The following is an 18,880-nucleotide window of genomic DNA, read 5'->3' on the forward strand; positions in this document are numbered from 1 at the left end:
CAGAAGACGTGTGCCAACATTCAGAGAGCTTGAACATTGCTTGTTTTATTGGTTTTTCTAATTGCGCTTTTTAAGTGTGCAAGTAAATTACACCAGTGTGAAATAAAGTTCATGGACTGCCGCTGAGTTCATGGTTTCTCAAGTCCATGAATAAAACACTGATAAGGGGAGAAGCAGCACTAGCACTTACCAACGATGGGTGTTGTTTATTGTTTTATGTAGCAAGGTAGCATTGCTTCTCGTGTGTACCCCTATGTATAACTTGATCTGGATGACAGTAGTGTGTCGAAAGGCAGCCTAGGGTCGCGGCCAAACAAAAGAAAAAATAGAAAGACCTCAGCTATATTGTGTCGAGAAGAATTACACGCAAATGTGACAAATGGTAATGTGTCCCAGTTGCTATGTGTCGGCAAAGACATACATAGATAGCATGTCAGTAAGAGTTCAGTTGAGGCGCTTGGTTAAACCGTTGGTTTGCGGGCGATATTAAAGTTTGTGTTTATTTCCATGGGAGGTCATCAGCCACGTTGGAAAAAAAGTAACGGAGGATCTGCTGAGGTGTGAGGCTGGCGTTCTGTAGGAGGAAGTCGGCGACAACAGTTGCCGAAATAATTGCCGGCGAACTCGGTCATAAGCAGTCATGGGCACGTTACCAATAAAATGTAGCGGTGTTTTACAGTTAACTAAGTTGAAAAAGCTATCGTTACAGTTACCCAGCTTCTAGAGGTAACTTATAACAGCTACAGTTGCCGTGAAAATGTATTACTTTTCTGTTAACGTACAAAGTAAGGCATGGATTACATGCCAAATGATGGAATTAGTTTAATAAAAACATGTGATAAAGAATGGAAGGTGTGTAACAAGTGAAGATGAAGTGCATTGAACATTGACGTTCATTTCCTATGTTCCTCTAGGTCAGGGTATCTACCAATTTGATTTTTCCAAATTCCCTGACTTTTCCAGATTTCACATGATGATTGAAAGCAAATTCCATGATCGTCACCTCAGCTCAGAAAACTCTGTGCACTAAAAACAACCCCACGAAGGTAAAAAAAAAATCAGGTGCTCATATAAAATAAGAACATATTTACCACATGCGCTCAGAACATTCTGAGTGCGTGTGGTAAATATGCAAAAAAAAAAGTAGGTATATCTGGCAAAGATAATATCTGAGCCAGGCTGTGAGAAAGTTGGGACAAACTTTAAATATTGATGAGACCTAATAGACAAACATGCCAAAGAAAGTACAGGGGACGTTATATGAGGTAATTCTAATACAAATGGGGAGAAACCAAGGTGGATGAAAAAATAACTTGCCTTTAGATAACGTGTACTATGCTCCACCAAGTGGTTATACAGTGTTGCCAGGTTTGGCTATAGCCAAATGGGGCTACAGAACAAAATTGTTTCGCATTCTCTTGGACGAGTTGGCTATGTGGCTATATTCGGGCGTCTGAAAATTGGATACTTTGCTTTTTTGGGCTTCTTAGTCATGCTACCGTGATGAACGCTTTAGAGGTGTCTCTCATCGAGCAGACACAAATCTTCAAAGAACCATTCACATTTTTCCTTGAAGAGGCCGAAAACGCCAATATTCACCAGACTTCCGCACGCTTCGTTGAGCGCGGAAATCCGTCTGATGAGCACCAGCAGTCTATGTCCATCTTCTTCCGAGCGGGTGCGGAAGGCCTTTCTGGAAGCCGTACTTAGCCTGGCATGTGAATCGTGCGATTTCGTACTGGAATCCCAGGAGTGGATGTATATACAAGCGGGCTTTCATTCCTTGAATTTTCTGCAATTTGGCCGGTTGCGTAGTGGTTAATCTTCTTTTTAATCAGATTACAGGCGCAGCCCTCATCTATTGTGCTGTGGAACCTACACAACTTCGAGTGCATACCCTGTGAAAAATAATGACTTTTGCACCTGGCCGTGGTAAAGAATAATGAGCGTTTTATCCAATATCAGATTTTGGCGCCTGTGCCGTCACTTGGAGCAAGTTTAGCCAAAATTTTATCTGCAATTCTACCCACTGTGACAAGCTTGTTACTATGAGGCTTGACTGCTGACTGAAGGTCGGGGTATTGAATTCCGGCCACAGAGGATTCCGGGAAGAATCTTCGTATGCACGGCGTCTCTCATAATCATGCTTTGGGACGTAAAACCTCGGCTGTATCCACTATTCTGTCCTTCACTTCCACAACAATATTAACGCAATATAATGGAGATCAATAGGGAGTGGTGTAGCCAGGGGGTGACGTACAGGACTCATGCCTTTCCCCTTCCTCAAAAAGAGTATGTCTACCTTCGCTACTGTCGATCAGTGGACATTTGTTGATTGCTGCTGAACTGAATTCGACGCAACAACTTAATATTTACAGGGAGGGCGGCAAAAGCTAGCGTGTATGATCATAAAATTTGTCAGAAACATTCCTTGGCTATGTTTTGCATGTGTTGAGGATAACTGTTCCTAACACATATGAGTCCCTAACACAAGACAGCTAACACATTAGCTGTCCCTAACACAACGCTGAGTTGGAGATAGGTGTTCCACCTCGTTTTGGAAGGCAAGTTTTCAATAGTAACGGACGGTGAGACCTTCCACAGTAATGCTGTTTGTTAACTTTTTAAGTATTTTTTTTATGATCGAAAGTTTGCCCAACAGCATAAAAAATGCGTTATTTAGCTTAAGAAGTGCCTGAATATTGATACTTTCACGTTCTCGAGCGTTAATGACGAGGCCTGTGTATTAACTCTATAGGCCCGTGTACTCGGATATGCGAGCATCTGTCGTACTATAGTTATAGTGTACTGGAATATAGATATTTCTAGTACACTTTAGTATAGTGTAGTAGAATATGTATAGTGTAAAAAAAACATCACTTGGCACCACTGTCAGACTGAAGAATAAACCCTTTATTTACAAGCGCGCATACTGCACTGAGCATTGACACCAATTAAATTCGTCGCCATTCTGTGGAATTATCAGTTCACGATCACTTCATCACGGTGGCACCTTTATGAACACCGACTGATCTTCGGCCGCGTTTGCTGCCACCGGGTTGCACGAACCTTTTGAGGGCCAAAACGTTCGGTTCACCTAATAGCCGCTTCAAACCGGCTTGACTTGGCTGAAAATGTATAAATAGACGACGACAGAATCGCCGTGTTGGACATTTTTTGAGGACGTTGAGGTGGTGGGAACGAAAGGTCTAAGGTTCCTCACTAACTTGTGAGGATCTTTATCGTGCGGTGTTTATTTATCCGTGGTCTTTGCTTGAGCGGGAGTTGTATGCATTCGCGAGAACCGCCTCTGCGCATGGATACATGGTCTCGTTCTGTAATACTGTCTATAAGCAATGTGGTAACGACTTGCCCGATCATGAACACCGTGTGTCGTGCTATTTGTGGATGTATGCTGTACATGTATGTCTGGTAAGTGCGTGTGTAGCGTAAGGATCGATGTGTCGCTTGGGTGAAGTGTATGCTTGCGCCAAAACTTTCATTGAAGCTTCTTCTTGCGTAACTGCGTGAGACAGATACGAAATGCACAAGATAGAAGCGATGGAATATTACCAGGCGTTCACACGACATTATTTTCCAAGTGGCTTAAGTATGCTGTCGCCGATTACGATAATCGGTTTTCTAAGCTATGTCTGTTCTTGCGGGTGTATACAAAGAAAAAAAAAGAAATAAAATTGAAGATATGCTGGCAGCACTATAAATATTCGGTCAAAATTGCCACCTTAAGCGTCTTCTTAAAATTAAACAGTGCCGCAAGGCAGTCGTGCCTTGCGGTGAAGTGCACGCTGTGTATTGCGGTAAAGCATGCATATTGCGCGCGCTCGTGTGTAAATTGGAAATGTAGCACTGACATTGGGCCTCGTGTGTGCACCTAAATTGTGCCCTGCCGTGGTGGTCTAGTGGCTAAGGCACTCGGCTGCTGACCCGCAGGGCGCGGGTTCGAATCCCGGCTGTGGCGGCTGCATTTCCGATGGAGGCGGAAATGTTGTAGGCCCGTGTGGTCAGATTTGGGTGCACATTGAAGAACCCCAGGTGGTCTAAATTTCCGGAGCCCTCCACTACGGCGTCTCATAATCATATAGTGGTTTTGGGACGTTAAACCCCACATATCTATCAATCATCACCTAAATTGTACACGTGGTATCCTCTGCCTCATCAGTGACGATGTGGCAGTCAGTATCGTCATCATCTTCAGCTTGTGTAACAAGTCCAGAACAATTTACCTAGTAAAATACATTTTGTGGCAGCCAATCTGCAAGGCATTGAGATTTTAGTTCATTGCAGGATTAATTCAAGATTGTTAAATGGCGCCTTCAAATAAACGAAACATGAATATGAGAGGCTTCAGTCGTACTTCAAAATTTGTGCCATGCCTAAAATTTAAAATGATTATAAAGGAAATATATACTAAGGCAGGGTGTAGATTACCATTCACAATTCAATTACCATTCATATTCTAGAAACTTAAAAAATTTGTAGCTCATGTTTTCCTATCGAGTAAGCACGAAAATAACTGTTGAAGAATGGTCTACAATTACATGCACAGTTTGCAAGAAATATTTGAAACCTATGTCGTGCCAGAACTGAGAGCAAGGTGGTTTGAGGAAACTGGTTATGGCCCTACATAATAGCGCGTGTTCGTACGTCTTACATGGGCTGCTTGTTGGCAAAATGTGGTGGTAATTAGGTAAGTACCTGCAGGGATCTGCACCAAAAGGCAAAACCTGCTACATCTTTTTCAAAAATTTCATTATTTGTGTCAAGCATGCGTGCACTCTTCGTTGTTGTGTTCTCTCAGGGAGCAAGTATATGGCATACGCTTGAAATCCATACGTTACCCCTGCGATTTGGAGATGTCATCACAGTGGACATGAACGTGCAATGTAGTTGAAAACGTTGCTGGGCACCAACTTTCTTAACAATTTGAACCCGCTTATACTACAAAAGTTACCATGTGACTTCAGCCAAATAGTTTCTAACTGTTGTGGTTACTGTCGCATAAAAGCAATAATGAGCTAGTTGTGCTTGGACAACAGTCTTGCTTTACTGTATTAAAATACAGTAATTTAGTATATAGAACTGACCACTTAATTATTATTTTTTATTTGTGGTCCTATTTGTTACAGTTTACTTTCAAAATATTTCATACAAGGTGGTAAAGTTTTAAGTCCGTACAGTGGGCAAATTTTATCAGCAGTACTTCATGCTGTACAATCACTGTTAGTTCTCCTAGAAAGCATGGTGTTCCACTCTTCCGGTATGTCTTAGCTGGGCTTCTTGACCTCGACGACTGTACATGTCAAACAGTTTGCCAAGTGTAACTATTTACTCCCCCATAACTCTAAATTTTGTCGAGCCATAATAAATAATGGGCTGTAAGGACCAGTTACAAAACCCTTTTTTTTTATGAAGTGCTCATTAATCAGGAACCTAACAATTCTATACATAAATGATAACAGCAAACACTTCTCCACACATCGAACAATTAGGTTGTACTAATAAAAGCATTAATATAATCAGAACTCTTTTTTTTTGGAAAGTAAATACAATGCATAAAGAGTCTTACTAGTCCGTGCTTCAATATTGTAGCTAAACTATCACTGAAAGCCAGAGTCATTTACAAATGCCATGTGAATTCCCGGTAAGTGCTAGGTAGCTTGATATAAATTGGGGATGTCTGCAAAAAAGCAAAAACCAACGTTTATGTTGAGCAGAAGTCCAAGTGAACATGCACGCATATGTTCATGAACTAGTTCCCTGGAACATGTGGTGCAACAGCTCTAGCTTAAAAGCTTCAGGCGGCTTTTATGCTGCTCCAAAAAGATTTTAGTTGCACCACAAGCTCCGGATATGCCTTTTATGAGTCACGTCACTGTGCCTGTTGAGTCTTTAAAAAAACAGGTTTGAAGGGAATGCTAAAAATTTTTTTTGAAGGGGTGAGTAGCAGAGAGCATTAATTTATTAAAGTCTTCAGTTTTATTATGTTAGCTCTGAGGCTTGCAGGTATGTTAAATGAGCATGGTCACATGAGTAACACCTCATAGGTGAATAATTTTTGAGCTGACAGCAAGGTATGCATGAGACAGGATTATGCAAATTGCAGAAGTAGAAGTAATGAAGTTGTCCAGAAGACTTTGTTAACAGTACATTTACAGGCTTCATGCAGAATTTGCTTTCTAGCAGGGTGAATTTACTTTTGCTGATGCTTCCGATGACATCATTGCACTTCGTAAGCACTGGTTTTAGGCACTGCACGTGACAATCTTGTTTTTTCAAGGTTCATGTACTAATTAAAAAGTATAGGATCAAGAAACTTACATGCTGTCTTAAGGCATAATCAGGCTCACCATAGAGGTAATTGGTGACATTTTGGTGAGTTGTGTGTGGGAGGTCTGTGTACATAACATCATAGTAATCTTGCAATGCTGTAGCTTTATTTGTGTAACGAGTGAAGCTTCTTTTCCTGTTAAAAATTTCTGCCAAGCAAACAAGTTCCAACAGTAGGATTTGCCCTTGGGTAAAGCAGGTGGTAAGAGTGAGCTTATTCAGAAGCCCTTCAAGAGTACCCACTGAAGGAATTAGTACCTATAGGGCAAAAATTCCAGTGCACCAAGAAGGGCAAGGGAGGTGGGTGCAGGTTAACATTTCAGGAGGGTATGTTCTGGACATCATCCTTCTCTAGCCACGAGCTTGTATGGCCAATGTTTAGCAGACTCCTACTAACATAAACTAGGTATAAATGATGCTTCTCTATTGCAAGATAACACACCATATACCTTTTGAGTCTCCTCACCACAAGCCCTTACATTAGCCTGAAAATATTTTTCTACGGTGCCCTTTTTTTGTCCTAAACAGTTGTCTCAAGCAACAATATGCATATTGTGATTGTCTAGCTGGTGACCACAGAAACTGCTCCAGCCATCACGATGTATACTCCACTCAAAATGTAAGACACTGCAAAATCATAGTCCGGTGTGCGTGCATACGACCTTGAACTTGCAAGCAGGGACCATTTCTCTTGTGTTCTCTGCACTGGCGCATGCTTGTTGCACACCTGTTCAAGATTGTGACAGTGAAATTAGTTCTGGCAATGCTGTCTCAGAGGTAAGACTGTGTACATCCTTAGGAATACCATGGTGGAGCGAGCAGAGGTTCATATCAAATGTAGTAATAAACTGGCAACACCATGGTGATATAAGCACACTTGCATGAATTTATTACATTTTTATTGAGGCAGACATCACACAGCTAAGCCTAGTTGTGATCTCTCTTCGTTATTGTCTACATAGTTTTCCCCGTTGGTCATAGCACAGGAAGAAAAATTTCTCTGTCGTAGCACCATATTTTAAGCTTGCATGACTCCAATGAAGCACTGTGCGAACAGATATATTGAAAATGTCAATACTTCGGGTCCTATAAATGGTGAACTGGTTGTCACGTTCAGCCAGTGATCCTGCAGGAGCTTTAGCATATACTCTAAGGTTATTTTGCATCAACAATGCCACATACAATAGTTTAACAATGGTTGTTAATGGGCAAGATGATGCATAGCTTCAGGGAGGTAATTAAGCTAAGGGGGAAAATTATAGATGCCTAAGCACCACTGGAAAAATGAAAAAGCACAGAAAAAGAGCGTCAGTCGCAGCTGAACTACATAAAATAATTACACTGCACCACACATTCGCGTCGTCTAGAATTTTTCCTAATAATGTTATACCAACCTGCCCAGCAACAAGTACTTCTAAGGTAATAAAGTGTAGAATGACACTTGCATAAGACGGGAAACACAGGACGCGAGTTAACTGCCATCTATCTTTGTTTGTGCAGGGTGTCTACCAACCTGCGAAAGTCGGGGAATAGGGGCCTTGCTGGAAAACTGGAGGAACTTTGGTAAAACCTGGCTAATTCATGGAAACTGGCGGCAATCTGTGCCACCATCACAAAAATAAGCATTACCCTTGATCAATACTCAAAAAGACACTCCTTGGCTGCAACTACAGTGAACAGCTAGAAGAGGCCTAAAAAAAAGGGAATGCATAACTGTTTCTTAGTGTACAAACAAAAGGATACACCGACCAAAATAACACAAAGTTTATTGATGTTTGGGCACCTGATATTGTTCTGAATGACAACCATAAGAAAGGTACATCTTATTTAAGTATGACTAGGTGCGTGATGTAAGCACCAAAAGTATATGGTCAGCGTTCCATAAATCTTATTGAGAATATGTGCAGCTGTGTGAATGTGCAGGGATTCTAGGTGCTGGCATGATGCAAGCTTGTTTTCTTCGACCAGAACACGGTTGCTTGACCAGTCAATTTGAAAGCCTGTATATTCCACATGTTCAGTGAGGGAATTCAAGGCCACTCATGATTTGGTGACTTCATTTTGAACTGTTGTGTTGTTTAACTCTTTCATTGAAATCACAGGTCTCATTGACTGACATGTTGTCACACTCGTGGCAGACTACAGTGTAAAGAAGACTACAGAAATTCCTGCTCGGCAGCCTATTCTTCCCATTGACTAAAGCATTTCTTAGTTTCCATGTTGACACATGCACTATTTTGATGTATGTTCCTTCTACATATCACATACCAAATCTGACTTTCCAAGCACAGCATTTCTCACATCGGTAAATTTGTGCATGTTTGTCGTGGCCACAAATTCGGCTTGGCTTGAAGGCCTTTTAGTTAGGTGCTTATGTTAGAACTGCCATCACAAGAGGTTTGCTGGGCTATGTCTTGCCTTGTATAATATTACTACTATTATTATTATTATTGGCGATGCAGCTGCAAACGTCCTCCGCTATGCACTTATTGCGCACTGTCGTACACCTTAGCATTATTTAAGGTCACAAGAGTGGCATATTGCTTTCTGTGCCGAGCAAGTTTAATTCTAGCTTCCAGGTCAACATTCGCACACTATATAGAGCAGCCAGGTCTAAACCAATTTGAGATTCACTGAATACATTATTTTGCTCTATTCATTTTTCAAGATGTCGGTATAGAACCTGTTCTATTAGCTTTACAACATAAAAGGTGAGGGAAATAGGTCTTCTGTTGTATAGCATAACCAGCTTCTTGTTTTTTAAGTAGTGGTGTTACTTTAGCAATTTTCCAGCCAGGATGCACCCAGGCAATTGCTATAGAAAAATTTATAAATTTACCGAGATCGCTGGGAGACAAATCAAACAATTTTTATTATCACTGTAGTTATGTTATCAGGGCCTGGAGATGAAGCTGGTAGTGAATGTACTACCTCTCATACCTCTTTTTCTTGCCTTGTATTCATTAGCTTTTTCTGTATCCAGAAAAGGGTGGGGTAGCACCGATGTAAAGCGATCTTCTAAGCCTTTCCCGGTTGCTTCCAATGACTGCGACAATCCTGCAGGTGATAAATCGATTCTACATTATTTGGTGTCGGAACAATCTTTCTGTATCTTAAAAAGCTAAAAAGGGCTTTCTTATTTTTTGTCTCGGACATATAAGTGTAATGTCTGGAGTTGTAGTCTTTTTTTTTGCTCTCTTAACCGTTTGTATGAATGTTGCAGCAAGATATTTATAGTCTTTGCAATTACGTTGGCACTGGTTGTAGATTAATTTCTTCCATGCTGCTTTTCGTCGCCTATAGTCGCAACCGCAGTCAGTGTTCCACCATGGTGAATGAGTACTTTTTCTTAGTGAATTTGGATTTGTTCATAGTGGCACCTAATAGCTGACATAAATTAAAGGCCTTTGCCTGCTCGCTTTGTCCTGCCTGTGCATTTAAGCCTAATCGTAATGCATCTTTAAATTTGGTTTAATCAACATAATTCGAAACATATTTGTTTGTCGAATCAAGCGGGCATATGATTTCAAACAATACTAGAAGGTGATCACTATTTGTGGTCGATGTGATGGTGGACCAGGATGAAATGATACAACCTGAGTTTTAAAAAGTCAGGTCTATTACAGAACGTGATAGGCCACATACATAAGTGGGGGATCTGGAATTCACACACTGAACGCCATTCAGACTGGCCCATTCTAATAACCGTTTTCCACTTGCATCGGATCTTTATCCCCATGTTGTGTGGTGTGAATTGGAATCTCCTGCGAGGATTATATTCTTTTTGCACGCAGCTACTGCGAAATCTTGCAAACTAATATTCAAAACACCTGTGGGGAAATTAGCATTGATTATTGAAAATGACGTACAACCAGGAATATATATATATATATATATATATATATATATATATATATATATATATATATATATATATATAGAAATTGGCTTGAGCGGACAAACGTGCGAAAACTTTTATTGCTCCTTCGTTTCGGCCGGGGTCCGGCCTTCCCTGACGAAGGCCGGACCCCGGCCGAAACGAAGGAGCAATAAAAGTTTTCGCACGTTTGTCCGCTCAAGCCAATTTCTATTCATCACTGGATTCACAGAAGACACTCGCTATATATATATATATATATATATATATATATATATATATATATATATATAGTGAAGGTATGGGATATGGCACAACGGGAGCGGTTGTCAACAAGGATAAATATATTTATTTCCCAACAGTTTCGGGAGGGGTCCTCCCTTCATCAGGGGATGAGTTATACTGACATGAACTTCCAAACTTCGTTGCTGCCGCGTCCCTTTCGCCTTGAAAGATGTTTGCGAGAGTGAGAGGGAACTAAAAAAAGGAAAGAAAAAAAAGAAAAAAGGGGGAAGACAAAAGACGAAAAGAAAAAATAAAAAGAAAGGAAAGAAAGAAGTTAAAAAAGAGGAAGAACCACCGTCAACACTGAGAATGAAACCAACTGTCCGTGTACGTCCCCATCTGGTTCTTATCACATGCTGTTCAGTTCTTGACGTGTGTCAGGCCACCCAAGATTGTCGCCGTGGTGGCGAAGGGGTCCGTGACAGCGTGCGTAAAGAAAGGGTTTCCCCTTAATGGGTCGGTCGGCTCTTTACCTTTAATCTTCTTTTTCTTTCTTCTTTTTCTTTCTTCTTTCTTTTTCTTTTGCAAAATGTGGCAGTAGAACTGATATGAAGGAATTCGGTATACGCAAGAATGCTTGACTCACCATTTCCGTGTCTCCTCTTAAGAGCGGAGCTTGCAAACAAGCACCGCATTCCTTCTTATTTTTTTCCCTTTAACTTTCTTTCACCTCATAACCATCATCTCTTTTAAATCTTCTTCTTTCATCTTTCTTTGTGTTCTATTATATCGCCTTCTTAATTGTACTTTGAAAACACATGTATTTTGGATCACCACACGTATTTGTTAATCAGATTGAAATTAAGGTTCGGCTAATCGTCGGCGCCCATTATTGTTAGGCTTAATCATTATAAGAAAAAAATACTCTCAAATGGGCGCAAACTTAAGCGCACCGACCTCAGCATCGGTGAAGATTTTTCTCCAGCAGTTAGAAACGCCCGGAGGAAACTTGTTTCTTTTGCGAAAGCTGAATCTGTGCCATTTTCCTTGCGCTTTAAAACTCTCTACATTGGTTCTAAGCTATACCTGTTCGATGACGCATCGCAAACAGTGAAAGAAATATAGCAGCCATCACGTCATCAAAAAACAAGCCACTCCCTTCGAACGAGACCTATACCTCATGTTTCCCTCTCAATAATTTACACTAACATACGAAGTTTCTTTCCCAAACGAGAGCACGTGTCTAAACTCGTGCGGTCGTCGAACAGCAATGTTCTTGTAATCACGGAAACGTGGCTTTGTAGCGACGTCTATGACTCGGAAGTATTGGCTGATTTGCCAAACTTCAGTGTCTTTCGAAAAGATCGTCACGGGACTAGAGCAGGAGGTGTGATCATTGCAGTTAGTCAACAGCTGTCGTGTTCTGCTATCAACATCACATCAGAATTTGAAATAACGTTTATTCTATGCCATGCCACCCCACAGTCTGTCATTTTAGGTGTTTGTTACAGGCCTCCGCGCAATAGCACCGACTTCGCTCGTAAACTAAACAATGCACTAAATGTCGTTTGCTCTCGGCACCCAAATGCCAACTTTCTTCTTTTTGGAGACTTTAACCTGCGAGACATTGATTGGCGGAGCACCGTACCCTCTTTAGTAAGCCAAACCGAAGCGAGAGATTTTCTGGACGTTTGCCTCAACTTTAATCTAAGACAACTTGTATTAGAGCCGACCCGTGTTACCCAAGACACTGCAAACACTTTAGACCTAGTACTGGTCAATTGTCCCGACAGTTTGTCGTTCATTACCTTTCTTAGAGAAATAGGTGAACACAAGGTCATCCATGCTTCTTTTCGCTTTGTTCCAGCTTTGCGGGCATAAGCGCGAAAAAACTATACACTTATACGACAAAGGTAATTGTAATGCAATATGTGAACATTTACAAAATTTTCTACCTTTGTTCTAAGATACGTTTCATAACCGCACAATTAATGAAAATTGGCTGATATTCAAAGAGAAAATAAACAACTTAGCGAACCGGTACATACCAAAAATTACCTTTCGAACGAATGAACAAGAACCATAGTTTAATGATTCGCTCGAAAGTCTAGAAAACAAAAATAAGCGCATGTATCGGGCCGCTAAATGCAGGACGGACATGTTTGCACGGGAAAAATACTACGCTGCTGAACGACCATACCTATCAGCAATTCGCAAGGCAAAAGATGCGTTCTTTTGCGACGACCTTCCGAAACTTTTAATCAATAACACAAAGAAATTCTGACAGGTGATGAATCCTCAAGAAAGGCACAGTGTAACACTTACCAATGAAGAAGGTGAAATGTTCGACGATATAGAATGCGCGAACCTTTTTAATGCAGCCTTTGTGTCTGTATATATAGAAGAGTTCACCACACCCCCTTTTTTTTCGCGTATCAATGCAACAAGTGATATGCCGACCATTACATTTTTCCCAGATGGCATCACATCGTTAATCAACAATGTTAAACTCGCATAATCAGCCAGCGTGGATAACATTAATTCGAAACTGTTAAAGAATACTAAACATGCCAACGCGGTTTTACTGTGTTTGCTGTTCTCGCAGTCACTTTCAACTGGTGAAATGCCATATGACTGGAAGGTGGGAATGGTTGTTCCAATCCACAAAGCAGGTGATAAGAATTGCCCGCTTAATCATTGGCCAATTTCATTAACGAGTGTGCCCTGTAAGCTCATGCAACGCGTCATGTGCACAGAAATTATGAAATTTTTTGACTCGAACAAATACTTTCATTCTTCACATCATGGGTTCCGCAAAGGCTTTTCCTGCGAAACACATTTGGCCATTTTCCTGCATGATATCCATACAAACTTAGATTCTAACCTCCAGACAGATGCGATATTTCTAGATTTCGCAACAGCGTTCGACAAGGTACCACACCAACGTCTATTACTAAAACTTTCTCTTGCGAACATTAACCGCGACAATTTGTGATGAATTAAAGCGTTCTTGACGAACCAATCTTAGTTTGTTACTGTTAACAACCGCGCATCTAGCCCCTACCAGTGACCTCCGGCGTACCGCAAAGATCTGCTCTCGGCTCTTTACTCTTCCTGATATACATCAATGACCTGCCTCTGCACGTGTCTTGCAACATTCATTTGTTCGCAGACGACTGCGTCATTTATCGAACAATTGCTAACTCATCGAATCAAGACATACTTCAGGAGGACATCAACCATCTACTGCAATGGTGCAACCATTGGTTAATAGAACTTAATCCTAAGAAAGGCAAACTGATGGTATTTTCTCATCGGCACGACCCATTTCCTTACAGATACACAATCAGGAACATTCCCATGTGTTCTGTGCAGTCTTACAAGTACCTAGGTGTTAATATATCGATCGACTTGTCCTGGCGCACACACGTCACTAACATCATTTCTTATGCTAACAAATCACTTGGTTTTCTCAAGCGTTATCTGAAATGCGCCCCCAAACCGGTTAAACTACTGGCCTACCAGTCAATAGTCCGTACGAAACTGAAATATGCATCTGCCTATTGAAATCCTCACCAGAAATATCTTATCAATGCACTCGAACCCGTTAAAAATCGTGCCGCAAGGTTCATTCATTCTAATTATTCGTATGACACGAACATATCTCACTTAACGAAAGAATTGAATTTGCTTCCCCTTGGTACGCGCTGGCACATTGCAGCCCTGTTACTTTTCCACAAGTTTTATCCCACCTCACTTCATCAGCCACCCTATATCCTCCCCACAGACCGAGCATCTCATTGTATACGGCACACTTTCCAAGTAGGCCGCCCTCGCATGCGCACTGTTACCTTTTCCGCCTCATTCTTTCGCCATGCCGCTACAGATTGGAACAACCTTCCCCAGCAGATTGCCGCCATCACTTGCCCGTGTTCGTTTGCGTAGAGTATCCGTGCGCACTTTTCGCAATAAAAAGCGAGATTATAGTTTGTATTATTTACTGTACTAGTGCTGACGTATTATTTATTGTACTTGTGCTGACGTGTGTAACACCTTAGCCCATGTATGTTTCTGTATTTTTCTCGCGTTCAGTTGGATTGGATTGGATAAACTTTTATTTGGTCCTCCAAAACACAGATCACTGTGTTGCGGGCAGCTCCCACGTGGGGACTGAGATGCCAAGCTCCTCAGCCGCCTCGCGGGTTTGGTGGACAGCCCAGAGCTGATCTGCCAAGGACGAGCTGCGGATTGCCGCCTCCCATCTGGCAGAGGTGATGTGCGATAAATGAGCGAATTTGGTGCACTGCCAGAGCATGTGTTCTAATGAAGCTATTTCCCCACAATGTGGACAAAGATTACTTGGGTATAGGTCAGGGTACATGATGTGTAACATTTTCAAAGTAGGGTACATCCGCGTTTGCAAAAGCCTTAATGTAAGTGCTTGGGGCCGGGTTAGATTTTTGTGAGGTGGAGGGAAAATCCTTCTAGACAAGTAGAAATGTTTAGTGAGCTCGTTATATGTTGTAAGAATTTCCCGGTTATCCCCTTCACCGGTAGAACGCATCCCCCGGGAGGCGCGGTTGGAGAGTTCTCGCGCCGCCTCGTGTGCTGCTTCGTTGAGATTGGGAGGGGAATCGTTGATTTGTCCAAGGTGAGCTGGGAACCAACTCAGAAGATGATGTGTTATGTTCTTGCCTTGCAGTATTTTCAGCGTTTGTTCACAGACCGTCCCCTTGGCGAACGCCCGTAGTGCTGCCATGGAATCACTGTAGACCACTTCAATGTTATCCATCTTGAGTGCTAAGGCGATGGCCACTTGTTCCGCAATGATTGGGTCTTTCGTCCTGACTGTCGCTGAGTTGACGACATGGCCAGCCCCATCGACTACCACTGCCACAAACGCTTTCCCATTGGCGTAGGAAGCCGCGTCAACAAATACGACCCCTCGTTCCTCGTTTGAGACTTGACGAAGTATAGTCCTGGCCCTCGCTACTCTTCTTCCGACGTTGTGTTCTGGATGCATGTTTCTCGGTATAGGAGATACCGTGATAGTCTCCCTGATGTTGTCAGGGATATTATTGTAATTGCGTCTGATTGCTATTGGGTGTTGGCCCAGCTCCTGCAGGATCATTCTCCCGGACCTTGTAGTAGATAACCTTGCAAACTGTGCTCTCTCTTGGGCTTCTGCTATTTCTTCGAGCGTGTTGTGTGTGCCAAGCTCAAGCAGACGCTCGGTGCTGGTATGTATGGGTAGGCCCAGGACCTTCTTGATAACTTTCCTGAGGAGCACATTCAGTGTCTCGGACTCTGCTCTTGACCAGTTGTGCATTGCTGCCTCGTATGTGAAGTGACTTAGAACAAATGCATGCATCAACCTGATGAGGTTGTCTTCCTTGATCCCATTTCTTTTGTTGGCCACTCTGCGTATGAGGTGCACCGCACTGTCTGTTTTCCGAGTTAACTTGGCTATAGATTTGCTGTTGGCGCCGGTAGACTCTATCAGCATTCCCAGGACCTTGATGGAGTCGACCCTCTGGATGGCATTCCCTTGATTTGTACGGAGATGGATGTCTATCTGGTTTAACGGCTTCCATCCCCTGGGCTTCGGTCCCCGGCGTGCAGTCCGATAAAGCAAAAGTTCTGACTTACTCGAGGAGCACTTGAGCCCGGAAGGGCGAAGGTAGTCTTCTACGGTGTCAATCGCCTCTTGCAGAGCGCTCTCAATCTGCCCCTCGCTTCCACCTGTGCACCAGATGGTAATGTCATCTGCGTAGATGCTGTGCTTCAATCCTTCAATGCTCGATAATTTCTTTGACAGTCCAATCATGGCAATGTTGAACAGCATTGGTGAAATCACTGCCCCTTGTGGCGTGCCCCTTGCTTCTAGTTCGATTGCTACGGTCTCGATATCTGCAATCTTCATCACGGCTTTCCGATCTGTAAGAAAGGACCATACGTAGTCATAGAAGGCTTTCCCTAGACCAAGCTTGGAAATTGCTTCGAGTATGAATGAGTGGTGGATGTTGTCAAACGCTTTTTCTAGATCTAGGCACAGAATGGCTCTTACGTCTCTGGTTTCATTGTCAATGACCTGGTGTTTGATAAGCTTCAATGCATCTTGTGTGGATAGCCCTGCCCTGAATCCAACCATATTGTGTGTATATATGTTGTTATCTTCCAAGTACTTGTTTATCCTGTGCAGTATGGCATGTTCTGCGACCTTGCCGATACATGATGTCAAGGATATTGGCCTCATGTTGTCCAAGTTAGGGGGCTTTCCTGGCTTAGGAATAAGGATCGTGCTGGCCAGCTTCCACTGCTCTGGCACCCTGCCTTCTTTCCATGCTGAATTGATCATATCCCTCAGGGTTTCAATTGAATCGTCATCAAGGTTACGCAGGGCCTTGTTTGATATACCGTCCGGGCCAGGTGCCGACCTGCCGTTGAGATCATGCAAGGCTCTTCTGATCTCCTCGATGTTAAAGTCGCCCTCAAGACCTGGATTTGGCGTGCCCTGGTACTGTCTACTTGGTGGTGCCAGTCCTCTTTTGATTGGGAGGTACTTATGCACGAGCTGCTGGAAAACTTGCTGTTCTGTAGTGCGCCCTATCTCTTTATGCAAAATTCGAGCGATAACATGCTTTTGATTTGTTTTGGTGGTGTTTTCGTTGAGGAGATGCTTTAACATATTCCATGTCTTGCCATTGCGCATCTGACCATCGACGGAGTTGCAGATTTCGTCCCATTGCTGCCTCGATAGTGCGCGACAATGTTCCTCGACTGATCTGTTTACCTCAGCTATCTTCTTCCTCAGTCTTCGGTACAGGCGCTGACCCTTCCAACGGTTCAGTAGTGCTTGCTTTGCCTCAAGAAGATGAGCAAGCCGGCTATCCATTCTTTCAACCGGAAGATCTGTGGTAATGGTGGAGGAGACGGATTTGATGTCATCTTTAATCTGTTTGACCCACTGCTCCAAGCCTTGTCTGTGGCCATCTTGTTCCCTTTCCATCCTTATCTTCCTGAACTTATCCCAGTCTGTGAAGTGGAATTCTCTCTGCTTTTTACGCTCCACGGAGAAGGTAGTGGCAAGAATGCAGTGGTCACTCCCTAGATCTACAGCAAGGTTCATCCACTGGGTCTTCTTGATGTTCCTTACAAATGTAAGGTCCGGGGTGGAATCTCTGCAGCAAGATGTACCAAGCCTTGTTGGTAGGCTGGGGTCTGTGATTAGGGTGAGATCAAGTTCACTGGCACTTTGCCAAAGTCGATTTCCTTTCCCATTGTTGTACTTGTAACCCCATGTATGATGAGGGGCGTTGAAATCACCTGCTATTACGAGTGGACATTCCCCGGCGATATTAACAGCTTTCTTTAGAACCGTCTTGAACCCTTGCTTTTGTTCCTTTGGACTGCTGTATATATTAAGAATGAAAATGCTCTGACGGTTGCTGGTACCCGGCACGATCTCTACCAAGACGTGTTCCAATCGGCCTGCTTCTATCTTGAGGTCATGGGTTACGTGCGTTAGTTTGTTGCATACGAAGGTGCAGACTCCCCTCCCTTCAGTATCCCCTATTACAGGCCGGAATCCAGGCAACGTTGCTTGCGGTGAAAGGGTCTCTTGTAATAATATAATATGAGGCTTTTCTTGGCTGCTCCTGATATACTGCTGCAGGGTTGCCTTCTTTTTAAGGTAACCTTTACAGTTCCATTGCCAGATACGAAATGCTTCACGTAGCGCTGCCATCATGGTTATTACATGGGCGGCCAGAGCCTGATGCTGCACCTGTCGACACGTTTGGTACCACTAGTATCGGTGGCCGAAGGAGTGAGCTTGGTGCATGAGGAGGCCTTGCTGTGTTGTGCAGATATGCTTCGACCTTTGTAATGCGCAAAGTCATATGCTCTTCCAGTGCCGCCACGCTTGATTGTAGCCTACCCATCTGCTCGCTAAGATTGGCTACTACTTTGCTGAGCGTGTCAAACACCTCTTTCATATCTGACATAGTCGTTTGGTTGGCTTCCACGTGTTCTGTCATGACTGCCCTCTTTTTGGCGGTTCTCGAGTCCCCCACGTTTTCAGCCACAAGGGCATCAACTGGCTGAGGCATTGGCTGTGAAGATTGCGCGCTGGTTAGCTTAGTGAGAAGAATTTTTATTTCCTTTAACTCAGCTGATAGCCTCTCATTCGATTTTGTAAGTCTCGCGTTTTCTTGCTCTAGCTGTGCAATTCTATCATGCTCTGGCAGCTTACCTGTCATCACCTCTGCCCCGCCGTTGCGCACTCGCTCAGCCCAGCTGCCTTTCGAAGTAACTGCAGGCGTCCTCCCCGGGTGTGAAGCCGTGATCTCGAACTGAACGCCAGGTAGCTGGCCATTCGGGTGCTGCCCAGGCTGATCCCGACCCTGATGGCGACCTTGAGAACTTCAG

General features: G+C 43.0%; 1 protein-coding gene across 2 annotated transcripts in view; it reads left to right on the plus strand.

The window, feature by feature from the left end:
• LOC119162964 (uncharacterized) overlaps positions 1–18,880 on the plus strand; it is a 205,769-nt gene that overhangs the window by 163,032 nt on the left and 23,857 nt on the right. The window contains exon 3 of one of the 2 annotated variants that reach the window (XM_075882632.1): positions 7,849–8,130. The exons of the other annotated variant lie outside the window; for it this stretch is intronic. The gene's annotated coding sequence lies outside the window, so the exon portion shown is untranslated. Of the gene's footprint in view, positions 1–7,848; positions 8,131–18,880 lie in introns of those variants that run through there. 2 annotated transcript variants of the gene reach the window in all.

This window comes from Rhipicephalus microplus, unplaced genomic scaffold, assembly GCF_043290135.1.
Source record: "Rhipicephalus microplus isolate Deutch F79 unplaced genomic scaffold, USDA_Rmic scaffold_13, whole genome shotgun sequence".
Taxonomy (NCBI): domain Eukaryota; kingdom Metazoa; phylum Arthropoda; class Arachnida; order Ixodida; family Ixodidae; genus Rhipicephalus; species Rhipicephalus microplus.